This window comes from Canis lupus, chromosome 20 (genome assembly GCF_011100685.1).
Source record: "Canis lupus familiaris isolate Mischka breed German Shepherd chromosome 20, alternate assembly UU_Cfam_GSD_1.0, whole genome shotgun sequence".
In the NCBI taxonomy this organism is placed as follows: Eukaryota; Metazoa; Chordata; class Mammalia; order Carnivora; family Canidae; genus Canis; species Canis lupus.
Window position 1 is genome coordinate 4,798,755 of NC_049241.1, and position 20,116 is coordinate 4,818,870.

The 20,116-nt window shown below is 47.8% G+C and overlaps 2 long non-coding RNA genes across 3 annotated transcripts; one reads left to right on the forward strand and one right to left on the reverse strand.

Moving 5' to 3' along the window:
• Positions 1–1,927: 1,927 nt before the first annotated feature.
• On the reverse strand, positions 1,928–11,906 carry LOC111091232. The gene is made up of 2 exons (XR_005374556.1): positions 9,727–11,906; positions 1,928–2,520 (listed from the first exon to the last, which is right to left on the reverse strand). It is a non-coding gene; the product is annotated as an uncharacterized LOC111091232 (long non-coding RNA).
• Positions 11,215–20,116, forward strand: LOC111091233. Of its 2 annotated transcripts, none has more exons than XR_005374557.1 (3): positions 11,215–11,348; positions 19,000–19,078; positions 19,764–20,116. It is a non-coding gene; the product is annotated as an uncharacterized LOC111091233 (long non-coding RNA). The 2 variants fall into 2 exon arrangements; XR_005374558.1 differs by having other exon boundaries at positions 11,222–11,318.

The following is a 20,116-nucleotide window of genomic DNA, read 5'->3' on the forward strand; positions in this document are numbered from 1 at the left end:
TAAAGCACAATACACAGATAAGGGTGTCACAGTCCTTTGCACCACATAATTTAGTAGGGATTTGAAAAAGAGAGAGAAATCTTGTCATATCCTGTTGAAATTCAGGCGAGGCTTCATGAGGGAGATGGTATTTGGGCTGGGCCCTTAAAAATGGGAAATGTTTTCATAGGAGGTGGAGCAGCCTGCTAGGAGGACATGGTTAACATGGCCAAATGCCCGTGGAAGTCAGGAGAGCACAAGAGTTTGAGTGGAGTAGAATATTTGCACACACATGTCCTGGGAGAAAAATAACGCAGCCCTGTTGGGCCAGATGAGGAGCATACCTTTGCTGTTAACCCAAGTAGTGAGGACCACATTCCATATCATGAAAACAAATACTAAGAGGAGTCATAGAGTTCATCTTCTCAACCCTCCTGTTTCACAGATGAGAAAACTGGCACTTGGATACAAAGAGAAACTTTTTTAATAGAAGCATAACATGGACTGATACAGGTTTTAGAAAGCTCATTCTTGTGGCCTTTGGGGAGGATAGACTGAATAGGCAGATGGGAAAGAGGGAGACCAACGAGGGATTTGTATGATGGTCCAAGTGAGCATAAGGAGGTGTGTCTTGGGATGGTGACCACAGAGATAGCTATAGAGAAAGAGGTGTATATGGGTGACATTGTGCGATGTGGCTATGTTCTAGCAATGAAGGCTGGCTGAAAAAACCCATGTGTATGAGTCAGGATTTCCCAAAGAAATAAAACCAATAGGATGTGTGTGTGTGTGTGTGTGTGTGCATATATATTTTTTATATATAATATACATACATATTTTATATAAGTATATTTTATATACATATATTTTATATATAAGTATACGTGTTTATTTTATATATACATATATAAACATATATGTATATATGTCTATTTAAAATATATATATATATATACATATATATATGTATATGAACAAGAAATTGGCTCATGTGATTATGGAGGCTGAGAAGTACAGACCAAAGCATGCCAATGATGTGAATTCCAATCTGAGTCCAAAGACAGGAGAAGACCAATGTCCCAGCTCAAAGACTGTCAAGCAGAGAAAAAGAATTCTTTCTTCCTCAGCCTATTGTTCTATCTAGATCTTCAATAGGGGGCAGCCCTGGTGGCACAGCGGTTTAGCGCCACCTGCAGCCCAGGGTGTGATCCTGGAGACCTGGGATGGAGTCCCACGTCGAGCTCCCTGCATGGAGCCTGCTTCTCCCTCTGCCTGTGTCTCTGCTTCTCTCTCTGTATCTCTCATGAATAAATAAATAAAATCTTTAAAAAAAAAAAAGATCTTCAATAGGTTAGATGAGGCCCACCCATCTTGGGAAGGACAACCTGCTTTACTCAGCCTACTGATTGAAAAGTTCATCTCATTCAGAAACACCCCAGACCACTCCTAAAATAATGGTTGACTAAATATGTGGACAACCCATGGCCGGCCATGTTGACCATCATGCCATGTTAGCCATGGGCTCTTCTAGCTAGCACGCTCAGGGAGGGGCCCGGGCCTAGGCCCAAACCACACAGTGTCAAAGCATCCCCTAGAACTTGGGGTGATGACATTGTGAACGTTTTGGGGAAAGGAGCTAGCAGTTATCAATCCCTGGCAAGTTCGTGCCAGGCAAGGCACCAGGGTCTTTGCATGGTCTTATTTGGTGCTCATAAAATATCCTCAGATGAGGGTCTGCCTTTTTTTTTTTTTTTTCTGTCAGAGATGAGGGAACAGAGTCTCAGAGAGGTAAAGTGTAGCAGAGTTGGAACTCGAAGTTTGTCTAACTCCAAAGCTCGCATTCCTCCCACAGCATCAGCCAGGGCATACAAATAACCAAATGACGGGAAACCCACATGCACTAGTTACAGTCACATTTTTTGCTGTATCAAACAGACCCCCAAAGGTGTCATGGCTCAAATATGATCTAGGTTTATTTCTCACTCATGTAAAATTCAAAACCATCTCCTCCAGGCAGTGATTTGGAGATAGAGCTTCTTCCATGTTGTGACCCCATTATCTCCACTTGGTTGTTTGTGTCAAGCTGGTGAAAAGGTAAACAGAAGGCAGGAATGTTTGAGAGGGCTTTGGAGTCCAGGCCTGGAAGAGGCTTCCATCTCATGAAGCGCATACATGCATTGCCTTAGGTTAGGTTTCCTCAAGGCAAAGCCTTAGCCTCACTCTTGCGGGAGAGCTCAATTGTAACTAGAGGGTGGGGGGAGGGTAGCGAGATGAGGCAGGAAAGAAATTGACCCAAGGATGTGGTTTCAGGAAAAGTCTACAAGTTGCTCTGGGGCATGAGCAACACTGGAGGGGTTGTTCCTCCATCCCACCGGAAGAGTGTAAGGTCTCAGAAATTCCCCAGGGAGGCTCCTGTTGGCTGAAAGCCACGCTCAGTGGAAAGGTGCAGCTGGGAGCTGTCAGCAGCCAACACTTCCAGAAGCCGGGAGGCGGTGCGCCACTTTGGTGATGGGGATCTGGGTGGAGCACCAGCAGTGTCTCCTGCAACCAGAGAGAGAAAGAAAAAGCTTTCATGGCAGAGAGCATTGGACCAGGGGCATGAAAGATAAGCCAGAGTTTTCCAAGAGTGGGGACTTCTAAATATTGACACCTACTATGAAATAATAAGCACACTCCTCACATCTGAGCTCGTTTTGTCCTCAGGACAGCCTTGTCATACTGTACGTTAATGATCAGACTCTCACTGCCTCGACTGTGGCCTCTTGAGGGCAAGCTTGGGTCCATTTCACTTCCAGTCAGTTCCCCTTTCTCCAACTCCATACTGTATGCTGGGCCCACAGGTGCCGGAATCTCTCAGACACAGTCCCTGCCCCCAGGGGGAGGTGCTGGGAGACAGGGACGGACACAGACAGCTACGTAAATGGGTCACCCCAAGATAGGACTGCTGCAGGAATCTCCCCAAGAGGGTTCCCTGCCCTTGGCCTCATGATTGTACAGAATAGGTGCTAGGTGTTTACTGAATGAAGAAGAGGTCCCCAAGGCCTAGCTCAGTCCCTGGCACAGAGTAGGCTGCTCAAGAGAAATTTGTGGGACAGATGTCCCTGGGGAAGCATTTGGGCTCAGAAATTACTGTGCTTTCTGGTCACTCATCCATCCTAGCTAAGCTGGATGTTGAGTTAGCTGAATGTGTCTGTTCAGACCTTAGAGCTGCCATCCTGTCTGTGGCCCTGACCCCAGTGGACAGGCCTAATGCCAGACCTCAGCTGCTCTCTACTCTGCTCCCACTCTCTTCCTCATGTCTCTGCAGGAACAGGATATTAAGAGCCTTGAGCTCTGGAATAAAACATGTTACTTTGGTCCTTCATCCACTGCGATCATTATCATTGTCAGCTAGGGCTGCCACAACAAAATGCCACAGACTAGGTGGCTTAAGCCACCAAAATTTATTTTCTCACAGTTCTGGAGACTGGAAGCCCAAGATGAAGGTGCTACCAGGGTCAGTGTCTGCTGAGGGCTTTCTCCCTGGGGTGCAGATGGCTACCTTCTCACTGCATCCTTAATGGCCATCCTTAATGGCTCCCATGGAGAAAGAGTGCTCTGGTGTCTACCTCTTCTCATCATGGGGACCCACCCTCGTGACCTCATCCAACCCCAATTACCCCTCCAAGTCCTCACCCCAAATACCATCACATTGGGGTCAGGACTTTAACTTAAGAATTTTGTTGGAGCGGCACAACTCAGTCCACAGCCACCATCTACTATGTGTTGGCTAAGGGCATAAATAGCCAATAAGAGGGAAAATAGTCCCTGCCCTTGTGAAGTTTACATTCTAGTCAGAAGGAGGGAAGAAAATGGGCGAAAAGTTAAAATATATGAGATACAATGAGTAGTGAGGAGAAAACAAATTTGAGGGGACAATGAGGGCAGGCCTCTCTGCAGAGCTGGGATTTAAGCTGAGATTTGACTGACGTGAAAGCCATCATGAGACACATAGCACTGAGTGTTGGCCCCAGCAGCTGGATGACCAGGGGGCAAGAAATGGTGGTCAGCAATGAGGCTGAAAAAAAATGGTGAAGCCTTATCCCATAGACTCTGGAGGCCCCCATGAGGAAGTGGATTTCACTCTAAGGGTATCAGGAAACCACAGAAGGGTTTTAGACAGGGAAGAGACATGGTCAGATTTCTATTTCTAGAAGTTCCTTTGGGATTATCCTTGGGGTCCATTCTGCAAGGGAGTAGACTTCCAGAGAGATGAAAGTGGGGTGGCAGTTTGGGGCTGGGTAGGAGCCTAGAACTAAACTAGTGGCCTGGGGCAAAGCAGTGGCAGTAGGGATGCAGAGAAGGTGGGAGCCAGCACCACTCGGTCCTAATTCTTTACCCCTCCTATAGTCTCACCCTTTGTGGCAGACTGCACCTGTATTCCTGGCTTGGCCATGTGACTTGCTCTGATGGATGGAATGTCCACAGACATGGCATCAGCAGAGGCCAAGACAGGCCCATGTTCTTGGGGTGTGCTAGCCCTGTGTCCTGTGTCTCTGCCATCGCCATCCACTGCGCCAGCCTGGTGGCGGGTGAGAGATGTGCGGAGTTGCCCCAGGCCAGGGCCAACTTAGACACCCTGGCCAGCCAGCAACCTCCAGACATATGAGTGAGACAAGCTAAGGTTAGCAGAACTGCCTAGCCCACCCCCAGCTTATCCTAGACACAGTGTTTATTGTTACCAGCTGTTTGTTACACAGCGGTATCATCATACTAGGCAGCTGATACAGAAGGAAAGAGATTGGAGTGCACTGGAGGCAAAGTCAACAGAAGGTGCTGATGATATGCATGTGAGAGTGAAGGGCTAGGGAGAGGTCAAGGAGGATGCCCAGGTTTCTGGGTGCACAGGGTCCCCTAAATTCAGATAAGAGAAAGCCTGGGAGGCGAGCAAGAGAACAGGTTTGGTGGAGAAGATAAAAAGTCCCATTCTAAGTGCTCTGATGACAACAGGGAGTCATCAAGGGCTCTCCAAGCAGACCAGTGACCTGGTGACGGTGATGAAGGGGATGTCCTGAACTGAATGCTCTCTTCACTAAATGCCTTCCCCGCTGTGGGACTTTCCCAGAAGGTTGAATTTACACAAATGTCTTTTGTCCATTCCGTTCCCAGAGAGAAACAGACTGTATCCCTCCTTTCCAGTTGCTAGGACACTAATCTGTTTGAGAAAGGCGTAGGAACATCTGTTTGGTGGGAACAGTGCTTTTGGGAATTTATTTTGTATTTGTGATTCTATTGATTCTCCCAGTGCTCCAGGATTCTCCAAGGAGGAAGGGGTGGTCACATCCAGTCACCCGGGCAGCAGTGAGGAGAGCTGGCAAGGAGGGGGAAAAAAAGTGAGCACCGACTGGATGTCAGGCCTGTGCTAAGGCACTTGCAGTTGTGTGGGTGTCATGATTTATCTGAGAGGGGCCAGTGCTCAGAGATAAGAGGCACTTTAGCTTTATCCTTCTTTCAAAGAAAGATATTGGGTTGCATCTGTCTCCTCACTAGAACATAAGCTCCATGAAGCTAATTCTTTGTTCACTCCTATACCCCTGGTGCATAGAGAAATGTCTGATGTGTAGTAACGACAGTACTTAACATTTGTGGGGTGGTTACTAGCTGCATGACACTTTGGTAAATTCTTTTAGACTTCAACATGACCCCAGGAAGTGGGTATTGTTTTGTCCCTGTTTTATAAATGAGGAAACTGAGCACAAAGAGCACAAAATGTCCTGCCCAGGAAGTAGCAGAACTGGCAATCCCAGGCAGTCTGGCCCTAGAACCTGTGCTCAGAGTGGTAGGACAATCTGTTGAATGAATCGATGACCTTGCCCCTATCACACAGAAGAACTGTGCTCCTCACTAGAATGGCCCATCCCCCTTCCTCAGACATACAACAGCTGCAGGCTTCATCTGCTCTCATCTTCGTGGGGTGTGAACTTCCAGGAGGGTGGGGCTAGGTTTCCCCACTGCTCCATCTGGTAAGGAAACCACAGGTGGGCTCTGCTCAGATTCACCCAAGTACAAGGTCACTGGCTTCCCTCCAGGCCACAAGCAGCTTGCCAGGCTGTAGGAACTTTCACCACCACAGATGGAGTGGGCAAGTAGGAGGCTGTGCCCATAGGTAAGTCGGATAGAGCCAAGAGATGCCTCAGAGAATAGATGGTGTACCTCCTGCTACACTCTCAAGCAATGGTCCTCATAGGGTACCAGTCAGGACAGCCAGATCCCTTCAGTCTTGGGTCCCTTCTGTGGATCCTGCTGATTTCATCCCTCATCATGGCCTCACCTTCCCTCTTCCTTGATTCAGAAGACTTCAGTATTCTGAGGCCCAGTTCACCTGGATCTTCAGCTATTCTTCTCAAATCCATTGATTAGAATATGAACCTATGCTCTGACTCAGGGTTTCAATTTTTGAAACCTAAAAGGCCAGACTCAGAAAAATCAAAATGGCATTTGAAACCTCTCCATCTTGGCCTTGGAACTTAAAGTTCCTGGCATTTGAAACTCAAAAGTCTCAACTTTTCAAACTAAAAAGTCTTAGCTTCTGAAATTCTTGGCATATGAAACCCCAAAGTCTAGACTTTCAAAACTGAATGAATGGCATCAGGAGATGGGGAGAGGACATAAGATTCAGGGATAGGGTAAGGGTGTGTATGTGTGTGTGTGTGTGTGTGTGTTCACATGTATGGTGGAAACATCAGTGGATAAAAAGTTAACAAAACTCTTTCCTTCTCTTAAGAACAGATTTGACCTTGGGTTAACTTACTAGCTCTGTTAACCCTAGAAACCAGAAAAAAAGGAAGAATGTTGGTTGTGTTGCCAGGCAACATTGCTTATGTTAAAAATGGCTCTTGACCAGTGAATTGCATCTAGACTAGAAGAATCATGAATGAATTATAAGTGCCTGATGGGGATGCCATAATGTTGAGCTTTCTTATGTACAAAGACTCCTATAACTGGGTGTGTCCTTTGCAGGCACCCTGGAAGCTTTGTACATGGAGCTGTTGTTATAAGAGATATTGGAGAGTACAGCATGAGTCTTGAGGCCCACACCTGCCCAATGTACATCTCATTTCCTAGATGTAAGTTGTCACCTAGGGACCAAACATGATTAACTCTTGGAATGCTGTGGGACTTCTGGGGATAGGAAAGTCCTGGTGCTCCCATTAGGCAGGCTAATTCTCAGACTGTGTCCTTAGTGACAAGCGTGTCCCATGGTCAGGTGTGAATTTCATTGTCTGAATGAAACCAAAGAAGGTCCCTCTCCCCTAGGCCTTCCACCATTAGCTCGTGTCTCTGCTTCAATTACAGCTAGAGAAGCACTTGGAATATTCAGCTCTGCTAGAGCAACATCTAAAGGGAGGAGAAGGTAATGCCCACTACTTGCCTAGGACTTCCACTTACTGTACAAGAGTTCATATCATCTCACATAGCTCCCTTCAGCTGAGAATAACTGTGCCTACTTCACAGATGAGGAAACTGAGACTCCCAGAGGTAGAGACTTGCAGAAAACCAATGGCAGAGCTAACGTCTGGAAGACTCGCATTTAAGTACTGGTCTTTGGGTATGAGCTGGCAGGTCTTGTGGGCTATTCTGAACCTCAATTTCTCCCTTGAAATAAGTGGATGTGATTATATTATCATACAAGGAGGCTGTGAGGCTTGAGATAGTCCACTTTCAGATGTCAGGTGCTAAGTGCAGCAGAATTTAAAATCTCCACCCTTTATCCTGATCCTGTTTACTGCCAACCCACCCCAGGGCTGTACTATCTAGCAATATCTCTAGTTGCCATTGGCTGCATGGCAGATGTCCCTAATCCTGCAGAGCAGCATTTCCATGGCACAGATTATCTCAAGGCACAGCTAGAACAGAGGTTCTGGCTGTGTCAATAGCCAAATTTGATTTAAAATGGGGACTCTGATTGCCAGCATTCCAGAATCACCTCTGGAATAAACATAGTTGTCGTTAAAGCAGTTAGAAAGAGTCCATTCATTCAATAAATATTTGATGAACACCTACCATATGTCAGGCATTGTGAATCCCATTTTCTGTGACTATGCATAATCCTTCCCCTTAAAGTTTCAGTCTAGGGATCCCTGGGTGGCTCAGCGGTTTGGCGCCTGCCTTTAGCCTGGGACACGATCCTGGAGTCCTGGGATTGAGTCCCATGCCAGGCTCCCTGCATGGAGCCTGCCTCTCCCTCTGCCTGTGTCTCTGCCTCTCTCTCTCTCTCTCTCTGTCTCTCATGAATAAATAAATAAAATCTTAAAAAAAGAGTTTCAGTCTAGTTAGAGAGACAGACATTAATCAAGTAACCACTCTAATTAATATATAGTTTTTTTTTAATCTAGCAAATGTTATGAAGGCAAATTGCAGGGTATGATGAAAATTTGTAACAGGACATCTGTTGTAAACTGCTGTTGCTATTGCCCACCCAGCCTCATTCCCTCATTTTCTTAATTTTCATTTGGGGACCATGTTTCTCTCTCATCAGTCCATGTGATTCAGGTGGGGATGAGTTGAGGGTAGGCACATGACCCCGGCCAATCAGAACATTCCACTTCCTGACCACTTCATTGATTGGTCAAAGATTTGCATGTGACCTAAGTCTGGCTGATCAGATTCAACTCTGGGATTTTTATAATGGGTTAATTAAGGAAAGCAAGTTCTCTCTGCACTGGGGTTTCTAAACTAGAAACCTAGAAAATCTGGGTCTGCCATGGGGGCCCCCCAGGGATAGCCTATCTAAGCCTGGAGCCCCACAGAAGAAAGCTGAGAGATTTGCCATTAGGCAGCTTCCTGGAGGTGTCATTTGAGACCCTAGGTCCAGCTCTATCTGAAGCCATTACCCCTCAGCTTTTCTGTTATCTGAACCAACAGTCACCATTTTGGGCTTAAGTCAATTTAAGTTTGTTTTTCCACCACTTGCAATTGAAAGCTCTGCCTAGTACAGGACCAAAGGGTCTTGGAAGGCTTCCCTGAGAAGTGACATTCACGCTGAGTGCTGAAGGACGAGTAAGCGTAAACTAGGCAAAGAGGCCAAGTCTGAAATCAGCAGTTTTGGGGCTTGAAAACCTTGAACAATTTAGGAAAGGGGAGGGCCCTCATCTTGTGCACAGAAAAGGCATTCACAAAGGGCGATTATCATGGGGAAAAGGCAAATCACAAATCATACGTAATGCTTCAATAACTCACTGTCTTTCATTTCAATAGAGATGGACATGCTCATTTCTATCCACTTTTGATTAGACCTACCTACATTATACCACTGTCTCCTTTTGCAGACAGGAAGATGCCTGTCCCTGCACTGGTCATTCCCAAGAGGGCAAGGTCCACGCCTGCCTTTGAAGCACCTCTGCTTCTGGCTTTGGAGGCAGAAGTATTTTTTTTTTTTTTAAGGGAAGGGGCAATTAAAACAAAAAAGTAATAACAGACTGGAAATGGGGCCTGTTTTAAATGCAAATAGCTGTTTCTTAATTTACCAGTTTTATAACATTGTGTAATTTTGTGTTTCAGATTTTCTTAATTGTTAAGTGTTTGTTTTTTTTCATTATGAAAGTAATATAACCACATTTCAGGATATGAAGTAAAGAAAAAAAAAACTCTTTATAATTCCCTCATTTCAACCCAACCAAAGTTAGTTTTTTGGGTATTTTTCTTCTGTCTTTTTGTTTGGCTAATTCCATCCAGTGTACAGCCCATGCTTTTCAAACTCTGACATACCTACAGATCAGCAAGGGATTTGTTAAAATGCAAATTCTGACTCAGTGGGTCAGAGGCAGAGCCAGGGATTTCTAATAAGCTCACAGATGCTGCTGCTGCTGGTCTTGGACCATGTGATCAACCACACGGAGATGAGGTCAACTCCAGGCTGTGTGGCCTTAGGCAATCCACTCACACCTTTTGATCCAGTTCATGAGTCCTGCTTCTTACGGGGTCCCCTGTTGACAGTAAGAGGTGTCTAAGGCACACATGTCTAAGCACTGTTAAAATGTCACCGGGAGGACTCTATGGGTTTGAGAAGTCGTTGAGATAGCGGTGAGGTTCCTGAGAAGCTTGCCCCATTGGAGGCTAAGGAGGGTGGCCCAGTAACTTCAGGACTCTATCTTACCAGGACCAGAGTGGAACTGCTCAGGGCAGGGAGCGCACACCGAAGCTGCCACCCACATCTCCCATTCCCTTCTTCCCATCATGCCTGCCTCTCCTCCACGTGAATGCTAAACACGGATTTCATTAATCTCGGCTGCCAAGCTGGGCTATATGATTTCGGGTCTCAGCTGTGCCCCTGTCCTCAGAGCGTGTTCCCAGCTAAAATCTTAGCATATTAAATCCTTAAGATATCTGCTTGGGAGGGGGGCACTTTCAGTAAGAGACGTGCATTAAATCCCCACAGCTCTAGGGAGGCCTGCTCTATCTCTCTTCTGCCTACCACACACAGCATCTGCTCCTCTCCCCAGCACCCACAGTGGAAAAGCACCCGGTCATAGCCTGGCGCTCGACACGCGATGATCTGATCCCTCGTTATTTCCCAGCCTCATTTTCTTCTGACCCACACTCCAGCCACTCCAAAGGGCTCCCATGTCTCACTGTCCTGCCACTGCCAAGTCACTTCCTCTGTCTCAAATGCCCTGTCCCACCTTGATCGTCAAAGAACAAACGTCAACTTATCCCTCAGAACCTAAATCATAGGTCTCCTTCTTCAGGAGCCTTCCAGACCCTCTCCTGCAGTGGCTGACCTCTTGCCCTGCGCCTCCTTTTGTCTTGCACGGACCCGACACAGGGCATGACTTGGTAGCAGGTGGCTTAGGAAAAAAACGGAGGGCAGGACTTAATGGTTTTTTGTGGTGGGAAATTCCGGGGGGTAGAGCTGGCTTCAGACATAGCTGGGACAAAGGGTTAAACCGTGCCTCTGGGACCCTGCTTCCGGCTCTGGATAGGCTCTGCCTTCCTTCGGGCAGCCTCTCTCTCAGCAGTTTCCAGGAGCCCCTCGGAGCCCCTCACCTGACCCTTCTTACTTCAGGCTCAACGCACGACTTCACGCTCTCAGCAGCCCCACAAAAGCCCCAGAATCGAGTCTCATTGGTCCGGCTTGGTCACCTGCCAATTCTTGAGCCAATCACTATGGCCACGGGAATCAGCAGCTCTGATTGGCCCAGCCTGCGTCACGTGGTCGACTCCGGCGCGAGCGGTGCTGGGACGCGGAGGGGTGACGTCGGGAGGGAAGCCGGAGCTCTGGAGGCGGAGGCTGAGCGGCTGAGGCGCTGGCGCCGAAGGTGCGCCCCTTGGACGGCTGCTGGGGCGCTTCTCACACTGTGGTATTTGTGTCTCTGTCTCTCCGCCAGCTGGTAGGGAGCGAGGGTCTTTCTAATTTCTAATTCTAGAACGTCATTCTGGAAAGGAGCTTAATAAGCAGCCATTAGGGGCGCCTGGGTGGCTCAGCGCTTGAGCGTCTCTGCCTTGGGCTCAGGGCGTGATCCCTGGTCCTGGGATCGAGTCCCGCGTCCGGCTCCCCGCAGGGCGCCTGCCTTCTCCCTCTGCCTGTGTCTCTGCCTCTCTCTCGAATAAATAAGTAAAATCTACAAACAACAACACACACACGTGTGTTAAGGTGATGCTTCCTGACACTTCCAAAATCATCCGCCGAGTTTTTGCTGGTGTCGGTGTCCACGCAGGGCGAGTCCGTGGGTCTCGCGGGATCCTCACCGGCTGTTGAAGGGAGGGCTCCCTCCTCGACGGCGAGAACTGGAGCGGCCCCAGCGCCCTAACCGGGTTATGGGAGGCGGCCCAGGGGCCGGCGAGCCGCGAGCTGCCCCGCCGGAGCGCACCGCGCAGGCCACCTTCCCAGGACTTGAGGGTTCGCTGCAGGGGTTGGGGGGGGGGGGCAGAGCGCGCGAAGGATCTTGGAAGCACCTCGGGGGCCCCTTGAGAATACTTCCCTTGGCTTGGCTTCCCTCAGGGGCGAGCCCTGAGAGGAGGATCCTGTGCGGCGGCGCTTCCCCTGGACCGGGATCGGGGTGCGCCGCCCCGACGGCGTCCGAGTGCGGAAGCGGAAGCGCAAGGCGGCCGCGGACACCGCTGTGGCAACTGGCGTGGAATGTGAGGCGCGGGGCGGCCAGCCAGGGTCGGGAGGAGGGGAGCGCAGAGGGGCCCACCCGAGGGGCCACGGCTCCGGCCTGTTTTCGCCCAGACTCTCCAGCTATTGGTCGGGGCTGCTCGGGGGACGAGCCTTCGCCAGCCCGTCCAGCTGTGAGAAAAAGGCCTCGGGGCCCGCCAGATGGACAGGCCGGGGCCTCACGTGGGGCGCCGACCGAGTCGGCTGCAACTCCGGCCTCCCGCGCCGGAAACTGCTCTTCAACCGAAAAACAGGCCAAAATATCTTAGATTGGAGGCATTCCAGATCCCTGACGGTGGAGCACGCTGGGCGCCTGCCTTCTCCCCAGAGCCGGGGGCGGCCTGAGGCGGACACGGGGGCCGAGCCCGTGTTTCCTCAGGCTGTTTCTTCTTCCTGCTCTCCCTTCACTTTTCCTTTCTTGCTGTTTCCCTCAAGGTTTTTTTTATTTTTATTTTTTTTTTTTTATTTTATTTTATGATATTCACACACAGAGAGAGAGGCAGAGACACAGGCAAAGGGAGAAGCAGTCTCCGTGCCGGGAGCCCGACGTGGGACTCGATCCTGGGACTCCAGGATCACGCCCTGGGCCAAAGGCAGGTGCTAAACCGCCGAGCCACCCAGGGATCCCCTTCCCACAAGTTTTAACGGATGTCACACAAAGATGCTCCTGAAGAGAACACCCTGAGGATTTGAAATGCAGTGCCTGGGGTTTGGTAAACAACACAGGTTTTTTTTTTTTTTTTTTTTTTTTTTTTGTGATAGTCACACACAGAGAGAGAGAGAGAGGCAAAGACACAGGCAGAGGGAGAAGCAGGCTCCATGCACCGGGAGCCCGACGTGGGATTCGATCCTGGGTCTCCAGGACCGCACCCTGGGCCAAAGGCAGGCGCCAAACCGCTGCGCCACCCAGGGATCCCACAACACAGGTTAATTCTTTTTCATCTCTCCTAAGAAAACTATGATAGCATAAGTCAGGCATACAAGGTGGAGGAACAGTTAGGTAGCAAACACCCATGTACCCACCCGCAAGCTTTAGAAGTAGACCATATCCAGCGGATCCCATTTTTTCAAGAAACACCATCTTGCTAGAGATGTGGAGGCAGGAGCCTGAGCTTCCAGGATCCACTTTTCCCTTCTCAGCTGTGGTATTGCACAGTCACTTCACTGAGCCTCAGTTCCCTTATCTATGAAATGGGGATCATGGCAGTACCGACCTTAGGGAGAAAGTGAGCTGATGAACGTAGTGAACGTAGGTGATCATTGCCTTTTTTTTTTTTTTTTCAAAATGTTTCATTGCATTTCTTGATGAATCTGAAAAGCCTCCATCTTTTTTCCTCTTTCAATGACTGAAATCTTCACTCACAATGTTTCTAGCACAATAGAGTTCTTAGTGAAAAATGAGCAAAGGGAATGCTGGTCATTTCTCAAGACTTGTCAGCAAGCAAATACAAGGATACCCACCTCCCAATATTCTAGGAGGGGTCGTTGTGTAGGTTAGCTCATGAGTGAGTGAGTATGTGTCTGTTCCAATGGAAATATTCATTTATTTGCTTACATAGGTGTCCTCATTGTGTGTTGGGGGGGGGGGCGGTTAAACACGTGCATGAACTTCATGTCAGTGAACACTGTCCCCTGACACACTTTTATCTAGTTACATTTTTTTCCTGTCATGGTAATCTTTGGTCATTTTTATCCTGTTACAGTAATATCCAAATATCCTGACATTCCTCCAGAAACTCTCGATTTCTGTTTTCTCCTTCCTGCCAAGGAAAAAAAGGCAAAAAGACCTTATATCCTAAGTCACAGTGCCCAGCCCCATCAGGAACAGCTTTATTTTTTTTTTAAATTTTTAAGACTTTATTTATTCATGAGTGACACAGGCAGAGGAAGAAGCAGGCTCCATGCAGAAAGCCTGACATGGGACTCAATCCTGGGACCCCACAATCAGGCCCTGGGCTGAAGGTGGTGCTAAACAGCTGAGCCACCCAGGCTGCCCCAGGAACAGCTTTAGAACAGAGGGACATCAGATACTGCTGTGTAACAAACACTACCATCTCAATGAACATTATTGTTCGCGAGACTGCAGGTCAGCTGGGTGATACTCCTGGTCTCAGCTGGGCTCACTCACATGTCTGAGGTCAGGTGAGAGTCATGTGGGGAGCTTTCTGATCGGCTCTGGGCCCTCTTATACTGGTAGGGCTCAGATGGCTGTCAGCTGGTCCAGGGTGTAAGCTGGGACACCTGGACTCTCCTCTGAGTGGTTTTACATCATCCAGCAGACTGACCTCCTTTGTTCACAAGCATGAAAGAAAGTGTGCAAATACAACTGGCACACCATCACTTCTGCCACATTCTACGAGCCAGAGCAAGTCATGAGTTCAGCTCAGATTCAAAGTGGTGGAGAAATAGACTCACCTCTCAATGAGAGGGGCTGCAAAGTCACATTGCAAAGGGAGTGAGGACAGGGAGGCCATTAATACAATGAATCTACTATGAAAGGGAAGTATTCTGGAATGGTCAGTCTATCTCCTCTGCCACTATCCACAGCTGAGTCGTGTGGGTCTTCAAATTGCCAGATTCAGCCTTGCTCCAGGGAGGAAGGGAGGGAGAGAAAGAAGAAGGAAGAGGATTGGGATCTTGGTAACTCTTGGTAACATGGCTCTCTCCCTCACGTCCTTCATGTCTTTGCTGAAACTCACCTTCTCCCTATCTGCCAGGTCTGTCTAGAGAATGTAGCCCCTCCTCTGCTGCTCTCCCCATCCTGCTCCCTTCTTGATTCTTCTCATTACTTAGCACTGTATAATTTAGTACACAGTTCATCAAATTCACACATCATCAAAAGCAAGAAGAGCCATTAGCTTTGTAGCACAAAGAAGGAAAAAAAAAATACCACCAATTAAACTGTAGAACAATGCTGGGACATCATTGAATGTAGGATACACCCTGATTTTAGACATGTGAAATGTGAGGAAAAAACCCACATCATAGACTGGATGAAATATGATGTATTTTACTTATTTGTGTGGTTTCTTTTCTGTTCTCCCCACGGGAGTGGCAGCTCTATGAGGACAGGATCTCTGACTGTTTTGTTGAGTGCTGGGTCTTTGGCACACAGGACGGGCACCATGGAAGGTGCTGTTGCAGTACTGTTCGATATTGAACGCTTCCTCTTCACCCCCAAGAAAGTGCAAAACCTAGAATTGCCTTAACACTGCCCAAATGGGGTGTATGAATACCCGATGTGAGATGCAGCATGCCAGTCAAGGGATCTGGTGGGAAAGTAATCCTCCGGGGTAGTGACAGCAGGGACCAGCACCAGCAGGGACAGCAGGCACCAGCACAGCAGCCGGCATGTCATAAATGCTCAATAAATATTTACTGGCTGGGTGAACTATTAGGTGGTCTGAGATGTCTTGGATCCCAAACTAAAGACGGGTGTGGGGCCACTCCAGAGCCTGGTAGGAAAGGGCTTACCTCTGAAGGACCATAGTCATTACTATGGTGTGGACGGCACCCCCTGGGGCTGACACACTGCTTGAATGGCCAAACACAACCACCTTGGCTTCATGCCTCCATGTCTCAGGGACTGGGCCCAGTGAGAGAAGGGTGTGAACGAGTGAACATGGTGACTCATGGGACCTGTCACAGGTTGGGAAGTGGTAATGGGTCCCATCCTCACATTTACACCGGGCCTCACACATTCAGATTTGAGACATTCCAGGGAGGTCATATTCTGTGTGAATTTCAGGCAGTGTTTTGTAAAAATGTTAATGAAGTCTAATTTTAACTGCAAAATCGGAAGTAATACAAATATCTCCCCCTACACACACACACACACACACACACACACACACACACACCCCAGTAAGTGGAAGGAAATTCAAGAGTCACACATTTTCAGAGAGGGCAGGCCAAGAAAATTCTAAGTTGTACTGCACCACTGCCACACGGTGGCGCCACACCAGCCATAAATGGAAGTTGCCGCTGTCCTGTCCTTGTTGGTCTTCGAATTATGAGAGTTTTAAATTACACAAGGTCTTCGGGAACACTTCCCTCACATACACCTTGTGTTGTTCATTTGTTCGTTGATTTGTGCCATTCAAAATATATCACTTTGTTACACCATTTCTTCATTATTTGGTCTATCAGGAGCTCCCAAACATGGAAATGGCCCAGAGTCGCTCAGCTCTGAGAAGTCCCAGAGATATACTTCCCTGTTGACCCGGAAGAGGCAGCTTCTCCTTCCCCCATCCATCCATCCTCAAAGATTCCATATGCACAAGTGTGAAGCAAATACTCCCCAGCACATACCCTAGAAAAGGTCTTGTGCTGGGAACTAGATGTTAGAGATGGATCAAATGGGGTCCCCAGCACCTAGGGGCTGGGGGCTCTCAGGGGAGGCGTCCTGGAGCAGATATTTGAGCTGAGTCTTGACCTTCATTAGGTTGAGAGTGTGGACATGAACATGAAATTATTAACTACCCACCTAAGTCTTTGTCTCATTGATTGAACTATGAGCTCCTTGTGGTCAGGAAACATTTTATTCATCCATTTTTCTGCCCTACTATTTAACATAGGAACTGGAAAGGGAATTAACTCTGCAAGGTTCTTAGAGCCCTGCCTGACACGTACTAAAGAATATGGAAGTGTTAGCCACGGTTGTTCATGCTGTTCGTGTTGTCACGTGGCTATGTTATAATTAACCAGAATTGATGTACAGAATGAGTGAGTGGTGTGGTGGGAAAAGGCTCAAATCAGAGACCTAAGGCTTGGATTTGAGTCCAGGTTGTGTCCCTGACTAGCTCTGATGCTCAATTCGATTTCTAGAAAGCAAGGATAATAAAAACCTTTCAGACCTGGTATTTTGATGGTGAAATGAAATTTGAGAACATGGACAGAAAACAACCAGCACATAGAAGATGCTCTATGCTAATTCTGTTCACCTTCTCATGTTATGCACCCTCTCCCCCAGCCCCCAGCATAGCACTGGGCATGTGTATGGGCTCAATAAATATTTGTTAATGGATTGATAAGTAATATTCTCATTGCTTTAAGAATATTAATCATGAGACTTGTTCAGTGTCTCAGACAAACCTTTAAGCAGGAATGGGAAGTATCTGACATAGGAATCTCTCCTCACTGCTCAACATCCAAGGCAGACATTTACTAATCAGTCATGAAATTGTACTAGTCATGATCAGCCAGCTAAGGTCATGTATCACTGGCAGGGTGCCTCAGGTGAGGCCAGTTAGTGCAGGTGAAGCGTTGGCTCCCCTATTGGTCCAGGGGAAGAACAAACAGAAGCTTTCATACACTCTGGCTCATTGGCCAGAATTGGTTGTGAAAAATAAACAGGCTTGTATGTTGACTCACTTATATGAAGAGAAACCCAATTTCTTTATGACAAAGTACCTCTCACACTAATGAGTCTCCCTAGAGCTTGTAAGAGTTGGAATTTGATTTGATTTTTTGTTTCCTCTAAATTACCAGGAAGGCTTTTTTTTTTTTTTTTCTTTTCCCTTTAAGTGGCAGGAAGCATCATTCCATCTGAAAAAATCATCATCATCATGCCTCCCTTTCCTGGGTGGCTGACTCACTTGCTAGGCTCCAGGAGGCACTGCCACTCAGTTCTGGTTAGGGGATGTGGGTGCATGAGTATGCACACACACACCTGCCAGGGGCACAATGCACCATGCTTGAAGCGGGTGTGTCCCCCACGCCTGGGGCTGCAGACAGAAACCATTCTGCAAAGGCTTGTTAATTCTTAGATGGCAGGGTGTGAATATCGTCTGACATTTCTCATGCATCTTCTCTGCACTCCGTCTCGCCCACGCCAAACCATGCACCTGCAGAAGGGAACACGAGTGTGCTTGTAGCAGATGTTGTGTGCCCTAGGAATGCTTAAATATGTACTCTAACGAAGGCGTTTGTTACCCAAACACAGGACCCAAGGGAGGAGGAGTGGGGGGGGGGGGGGCATTGCTCTGGCTTCCCCAAATCTATGTCTGCACGACCTGGGTGGGTAGCCTGTTAAATCCCAGCCACGGATAAAAACAAAAGGCTATCCTGGCTTTATTTTATCAAAAACCAAGCTCAGGAAGATGTTAGAGTTTATTATATAGAAGAAAAAAAACCCAAACAGCATATGGGCTGTGGAGTGAGAGAAACCTGATTTTGAGTCCTAACTCTACCATTTAACTTGCTAGGTGAGCTTAGGCCAGTTGCTTAGCCTCTCTGAGAGTCCTCACCTGATGTCTTAGAGGTATTTCTCAGGATTGTGGTCAAGGCCTGCTCGGTTAGTGATTCATAAGCTGGAAGCAATGTCGGATATTATTTTCTTTATTTGAGCTTCTAAGTTAAGGGTGGCATGTTAAGGCAACTTTGTCCTGATATTAGAGATATTATGAACTTTTTCTTGTTGGCTCCGGTTTTCAGCTTCCTGTCCCTAACTCTCGCATTCTTGTGCATTGTGGGGGTAGCTCTACGGATACTCTCTCCTGCAGATCCAGCCCCTTCCCCTGGTTTGAGGGGAAAATGTATTATATTGCTCACTACTTTTTTGGTTGCAAGTGATGGAAAATGGGAACATATTTATTTAATGAGAAAGTTCAAGGGTCTGACTTCCTTTTTTTAAAAGATTTTATTTATTTATTCATGAGACACACACAGAGAGAGGCAGAGACATAGAGAGGGAGAAGCAGCTCCCTGTGGGGGAGCCTGATGTGGGACTCGATCCCAGGATCATGACCTGAGCTGAAGGCAGACACTCAACCACTGAGCCACCCAGGCATCCCTCTATCTGACTTCCTGAGGTTGGACACAATGCACAAATGGACTACCTGAACTTGATTTTACTTGGTTTCTGTCTTTTCCACTTTCTCCAGGTTGGCTCCATTATCAGGATTTTCCTAATGGCCACAAGATAGTTGCCAGCAATATTGGTTCACACTCAACGTGAAAAAGGTGAGCCTCTGTCCCAGCATTCTTAGCAAATCCTGAGATTTACTTTGACTAAGCAGGGTAAGGAGATCATGAACCCGGCACCATGGCCCAAGGAATGCAACCACACTTACTGGCTGACACCAGGCCACACCTTTTCACTAGAAAAGGTTCATAATATCTCTAATATCAGGACAAAGTTGCCCTAACATGCCACCCTTAACTTAGAAGTTCAAATAAAGAAAATAATATCCAACAATGCTTCCAGCATATGAATCACTAACCTAGCAGGCCTTGACCACAATCCTGAGAAGTAAATACCTCTTAGACATCAGGTGAAGAGGCTCAGAGACATCACTTTGGACAAAGAATGTGCAAAGCTACCTCCCCCCAAAATTGAGGGTTCTTGCTAGCAGCATGGGATACTGGCAAGACAAACTGCAGAAATCTACTACCTGTGTCAGCCTAAAGCTGTGGTCCAAGGAGCCCAGCATTGAGCCTTCTCATTGATGTATTCCCCTGGGACCCAGTGTCCCTGCTCTGGCCACAGGCCCATGACTCAGATAGGTGTTGGGAAAATGGACTTAACACTACCTGCTTGGGTGTTGTGAGCAATCAACAGGTCACCATAAGTAAATGCCTAGCTCATTGTGTGGAGGCAGTGCTTTATGCCACCAAAGTCATTTCCAATGTTCCTACCTCTCTGTAGGAAGATTGGAGCCATGGGACTGAGTTCTGGCCAATGGACTCTGGATGGGAATGGCATACATATTGATGGGGTGGCCTGGCCACCTTCTAGTCTTGGAGAGCAGAAGCAAAGTGCTCTGAGAAACTGGAGCCATCTTGTGAATAAGCCCTAATACCTTAGTCACTGCGTGGAGGCAAGCCACCCAGGAGGTCAACTGGATCCAGGTACACTGGACTTTGTGACACCAGCAACTAAACCTTTGAGGGACGCCTGGGTGGCTCAGTGGTTGAGTGCCTGCCTTTGGCTCAGGTCATGATCCTGGGGTCCTGAGATTGAGTCCCTGCATCAGGCTCCCCGTAGGGAGCCTGCTTCTC